Raw genomic sequence first — 5,773 nt, forward strand, 5'->3', positions numbered from 1 at the left:
CTTCTTTTTTTGCTTCCTTCCTCCTCTATACTTGCCTTGGGCTTTAGGAAATTCATTGATTCAGAGGAGGTGATTTATTTATCTTTTTGGGTTTTTTTTGTGCCACACCTGGAGGAGCTCCAGGCTTAACTTCTTGCTCTGCACCCAGGAATCACTCCTGGTAAGGTGAGGGTGGAATGCGGGGGAGACCATGTGGGGTGCCAGGAAACAAACCTGGGTCATCCACATGCAAGGCCAGTGCCCTGCTGTCCTGTTGCTGCAGCCCCAGAGGTGGTTGGTGGTCTCACCGTTGACTTTCAACCATTTTCCTTCCTCCACTTGGTAGAAGGAAATCTTTTGTACAGTGTTGGTTTATGTATTTTATTTCTTGAGTAAATCAGGGCCTGATCCTTGTCCCCCCTTTCCCTGTGGCCTAGGGCAATTGCATATTAAAGCAGCCGGCCAGCTGTGAAGGAGCTTTTACTGGAAATACTCTTATTTCTTAACTGGGCTCTGATCAAACTTTGTTTACTTAGCACTTGTGTAGAAAGGGTTCTGTGTGGACAGATTTGTAATCCGAAGCATTCACTCTCCTCCAGAGTTGGACGTTGGGGGGGCTCCTCCCTGGGGGCCCCTTGAAGAGTCTGGGTGCTCCCTGTTCTCTCTGATCACAGCTGCATTTTGGCTCGTCCATCTGGGCCCGTCTGTTCTGGTTGCCCGCAGTGATGGGTCCTCCTTGGTATGGAAACATTAGACAGCTAGTCAGACCAGGACCGAGGTGTATGTGTGTATTCTATGTGTTTGTGGGCTTAGCACCTGAGGGAGAAACATCTGAAGAAAAGGAACCGCCCCTTGCTCCTAACCTCTTGGTTAGCTGTTGTGCTGGGCATGGAGACTGTCTTGTTGGGTCGAATGTTCCTGCCAATGGCAGAGACCCCAGCATTGCATTTGCTGGGCTGATGGGGTTGGGGATCTGCAGAAATTGGAAGTGGGAACCTCAGCCTTCTGGAGCTGTTACTGTGTCAGTTGGGGGGATGGAGTAGACAGCTGCCCCCTCTCCCAGGCTTTCCCTGGTTCCTGTCCTGCCCTGCCCTGGTTGCTTGAACTGACCATGGCTTGGTCTTTTCTGCTGGGCTCCTTCCCTTCGCTCTCCGGACTCCTGTCCACCCTTTTCTTGGCATCGAAAGCCAAGCATCAGAGAAAGGGTCCTTTGGGTGCGAGGTGCACAGGACAGGTGGTCCTGGGCGCAGGTCCGGAGGTGTGGTAGTGGGCTCTGCTCCTGTGTGATGGGCGCAGGTCTGGTAAGGCGGTTGCCACCTCCCACCTTCTAGGCTCCTTTAGGCCTCTGGCAGCTCATCCTGCCCCCTTTGATCTGCTGAAAGGTGTTGGGTTCCCCCCTGTGATCCGCCTGTGATCTCCCTTGGCCCCTGTCAGCGCTTCACCCTTTGGCAGGCCAAGTGGGGTCTTAATTGACCCCCTTGGTGGCGTTTTGGGGATGGTCATTGGCCCAGTAGTTTCCACTTCTTGTTTCACACAAATGGATCCTTGGTTGGCTGAGGGTTGGCAGTCACAGATGGGGAATTGGGGGCTGGCAGGGGGCCTGGTGACAGGCTTCCGGTCCTCCTAGGAAAAGTGCTGGAGGTCTGGGAGGAGAGGAGGGTGCTGGCCCCAGGATGTATGGGGGAGGGGTGCCCAGGGATACCCTGTCTTCCCCTCCCCCTGGACTCTAGAATGGGGATGTAGGAGCTTGTGGGTGTGGCATCATAAAATACACGGGTCACTTTTGTCCCATGAGCTTTTTCGCTTTTTCGGATCCAACATCTTGGCGGTGCTGTTCTTTTTCAGCCATTGGTGTGAAGGAAGAGTCCATCTTGGGGTGTCAGTGAGGTGCCCCAATCGAGTTGGTTCCCGGACTCCAACCAGGTTCCTATGAGCAGTGCTGCATTTCCCAGCGCTGAGTCACTGTTGTCCGAGCTGCTCCAATAACTGGGGTCTGAATTACACTTGAATTGCTGATATTAAGAAACACAAACAAATCATTCGTGTTCATCTTCTCCCCAAGTTTATGTTGATTCTTTCTTTTTCTTTTTTTTTGAAACCACCCTTCATCATGCAGGCTTCATCTGTGGCAAATACTTGTAAGCCCTTTGGTGTTGGCCATTGAATTTGCCTTGATTTGCGCCTCTGATGTGCAGTTGGGCGACCTGGTAGAGACTGTCCCAGGTTTCTTTGGGCTGTACCTGCCTCTGCTTTCCGAGACCAGCGTCTCTCTGAACGGGGACGGTCCATCTCGCCCGTCTCTTTCATCTTCCTTTCTCTCAAACGTTCATCTTTACTTTTGAACTCCCTCGGCTGGGTTGACATGGCTCCTGTATTCCTTTTTTTTTTTCCCTTCATTGCAAAAAACTAAAAATATGGAACGCTTCACGAATTTGCGTGTCATCCTTGCGCAGGGGCCATGCTAATCTTCTCTGTATCGTTCCAATTTTAGTATATGTGCTGCCGAAGCAAGCACGGCTCCTGTATTCCTACCCCTCTGGGCCCAGCTTTCTTTTTTTTTTTTTTTTTTTTGGTTTTTGGGTCACACCCAGCAGTGCTCAGGGGTTACTCCTGGCTGTCTGCTCAGAAATAGCTCCTGGCAGGCACGGGGGACCATATGGGACACCGGGATTCGAACCAACCACCTTTGGTCCTGGATCGGCTGCTTGCAAGGCAAACGCCACTGTGCTATCTCTCCCGGCCCTGGGCCCAGCTTTCCTGGTTTATCTTTGTTCCCGTTTCAAAAGCGTCTCCTGGTCCCTCATCGGAGTGCAGGTTGTACTTGGAAGTTGAATTGGACCTCAGAGAGGCAGCTTCCCATAGCGAAGAGAAAACAGACTTTGAACACGGATGAAGGAACGTGGGTCCTCTCCTGGCTCCGTGGCTTGCTGTGGCTGTGGCCAAGTCATTTCTCTGGGCGACTAATCCTTTGAAAGTGATGGAAGGCGCTGAGCCATAGTCTAGTGGGGAGAGGGCACTTCTTGCCCTGCATGTGGCTGACCCAGATTCGACCCAAGGTGTCCTGTATGGTCGACCCCCTGAGCACCGCCAGGAGTGATCCCTGAGCACAGAGCCAGGAGTCAACTCTGAGCACCGCCAGGGTGTGGCTCACCCCAGCCTACCAAAATAAATCCTAGGAAGGGATTGTGCTAGCTGGTGTCCATCTGCCTTATGGCTTTTATTACTCGTCTTCTTTCTAGCTAGTAAATGTCTTTGAGCAGAAGGAGTTTGTCATTTATTTTTTATTTCTTGGCACGTTTGGTAAAATACCTCTGCTAGTAGTAAACCACCACATCATTGGCTGATGAAACCTAAGCAAGTGCCTAAGCAGCCTGTTTCTTGGTGCCTGGGTGGGGCGTGTCAGGAGGCCCAGCTTGGATGGTCACAGACACTTGCAGGGGATATCCCCACCGCTCCTTTTCTCGGGGGATGGGGGTTTGTGTGTTTCTGGCAGGGTTGCCCAGCTGATAGTGGGCACGTGATGTTCTAGTCCAAGTGGGCCTGATTCCAAAGTGCACGAGTGACGGGGCTGCCTGGCTACTCGGTAGGTCTCTGAGGTGGTGACAGTGGGCGACGCAGTTCACACCTGCACTGGGAAGAGCTCGGATAGAGCTGGGCTATGACCCGACTCAAGGGCGAGGGAAGTCAGTGTCCGCCAGACTCCTCTATGGCGTTTCTTGCTGCTTTTTCTGAGCCACACTTGGCGGGGCTCAGGGCTGGCTCCTGGCTCTGTGCCCAGGGGGTCACTCCTGGTGGTGCTGGAACTGAACCTAGGTGGCCATGTGCAGGGCCAATACCCTTCCCGAAATACTGGAACCTGGGCCGCTCCAATGGCTCTCTGCCTCCCTGGGAGTTAGTCCCACCAGGATTGAGTATTTTTATTCTTTTCTCTGGAGCACACGGTGGTTTCCTTCTTGTCACCAGTGTCCTGAGAAGAATCCAGCCCACAAGTACCAGCCTGCTTTGATAGCTGGCTTCGAGAAAAGCTGGGCATTATTACCTTTGCTTTTTTTTTTTTTTTTTTTTTTTTCTTCAGCTCTTTGGTTTTGGGGCCAAGGTGCTCAGGCCTTACTCCTAGCTCTGTGCTCGCAGATCACTTCTGCGGGGTTTGGGGGACCTTGTGCAGTGCTGGGTATCGAAACTGGGTCAGCCTCGTGTACTATTGCTGTTGCTCCTGTACAATCTCTCTGCCCCTTCATTTCTGTCTTGTTTTTGTTTCTTATTCTGGGCCACACCCGGCAGTGCACAGGAGTAACTCCTCACTCTGCACTACTGGCAGGCTCAGGGGACCATATGGGTTGCCAGGGATCGAACTTGGGTCAATCCTGTACAAGGCAAATGCCCTACCTGTTGTGCTGTTGCTCGGGCTAGACCCTGGGCCTTCATTTTTGATTTGAGTTCAAGCCCAGATAGAATAAAACTTCTATACAAGTGAACTTGGCCAATTGAAAGAAGATATCCTGTAATCCTGTAATGATTTCTTCAGTCCTTCTTGCAGCTGGAGAGAGTACAGGGGATAAGGCGCTTGCTCTCTCTTCATCCCCAGCACCACTGGGAGTGATCCCTGAGCACAGCCAAAAACAAAGCACAGAAAAAGTACTGAATTAAAAAACCACCTTACTTTCTTGGCAAATAGGATAGTATCTGAGTAGTTTCTAATTGTGTGATTTTTATTTATTTATTTTTTGGTCTGAGAAAACTTAGCAACTAGACAGGTCTGGCTAAGAATACACATTGCGGGCCCGGAGAGATAGCACAGCGGCGTTTGCCTTGCAAGCAGCCGATTCAGGACCTAAGGTAGTTGGTTCGAATCCCGGTGTCCCATATGGTCCCCTGTGCCTGCCAGGAGCTATTTCTGAGCAGACAGCCAGGAGTAACCCCTGAGCACTGCCGGGTGTGGCCCAAAAACCAGAAGAAAAAAACAAAAGAATAGACATTGCTGGGGCTGAGAGATACCACAGAGGCTATAGCATGTGCCTTGCGTGTGGCTAATGCCAACCCATATGGTTCACAGAGCACAGAGCCGGGTGTGGCCCCTGAGCAATACTGGGTGTGGGGCTCCCCAATATACTTTGCCCCTTGACTTATTGATTTGGACCTCATGATAATATTTAATAGATTTTTGAATGGCAGTTTTAAAAAAAGTAAGTAGGCCAGAGGCCAACCAGACCGATAGGCGTGTGGGTGGGGCACTTTTGCCTTGCATATGCCTGACCCGAGTTTCATCCCCGGCATCTCACATAGTCCCCCAAGCACGGTCAGAAGTGATTCCTGAAAGTAACTGAGTACAGAGCCAGCTGAGCATTGCTGGGTGTGACCCAAATTCCCCAAACAGAAACAAAAACAAAAAGTAAGCAGGCCAGCTGCATTCAGTAGCATTCTGAAGCACACAGACAGACAGGCAGACAGACAGACAGAAAAGGAAAAAATATTTTTTGCTGTGTAGAACTCGCAGTTGCCTGGTGTTTCACATGAAAGAAAGGTCAAACCAATCTACTGCAGCCTGCGCCACTTTTGAATAAGACAAAGGAAAATGATTACCGTTAATTGCCACAGGCAATTAAAAAGGATTCTTTGTTCAGTAACAAATTGATTATGTACGAGTGAAAGTCAGCTCTGCGTTATTCTCTTGAAGTCTGTCTTCAGCTGGAGTAGCTTTCACTTGGGGGATCTGGGCTCCCTCTCCTCGTGGAGTACCTGCACCCTTAAATGCTTAGGGTAAAAAAATGGCCCAGATTCTTTCTTTTCCCAAAAT

At 50.7% G+C, this 5,773-nt stretch overlaps 1 non-coding gene across 1 annotated transcript; it reads right to left on the bottom strand.

The window, feature by feature from the left end:
- Window positions 1–2,387: 2,387 nt before the first annotated feature.
- On the bottom strand, window positions 2,388–2,494 carry LOC126028964 (U6 spliceosomal RNA). Its single transcript, XR_007502630.1, has one exon. It is a non-coding gene; the product is annotated as a U6 spliceosomal RNA (small nuclear RNA).
- Between the last annotated feature and the right edge of the window lie 3,279 nt (window positions 2,495–5,773).

Source organism: Suncus etruscus, chromosome 14, assembly GCF_024139225.1.
Source record: "Suncus etruscus isolate mSunEtr1 chromosome 14, mSunEtr1.pri.cur, whole genome shotgun sequence".
Classification (NCBI taxonomy): Eukaryota; Metazoa; Chordata; class Mammalia; order Eulipotyphla; family Soricidae; genus Suncus; species Suncus etruscus.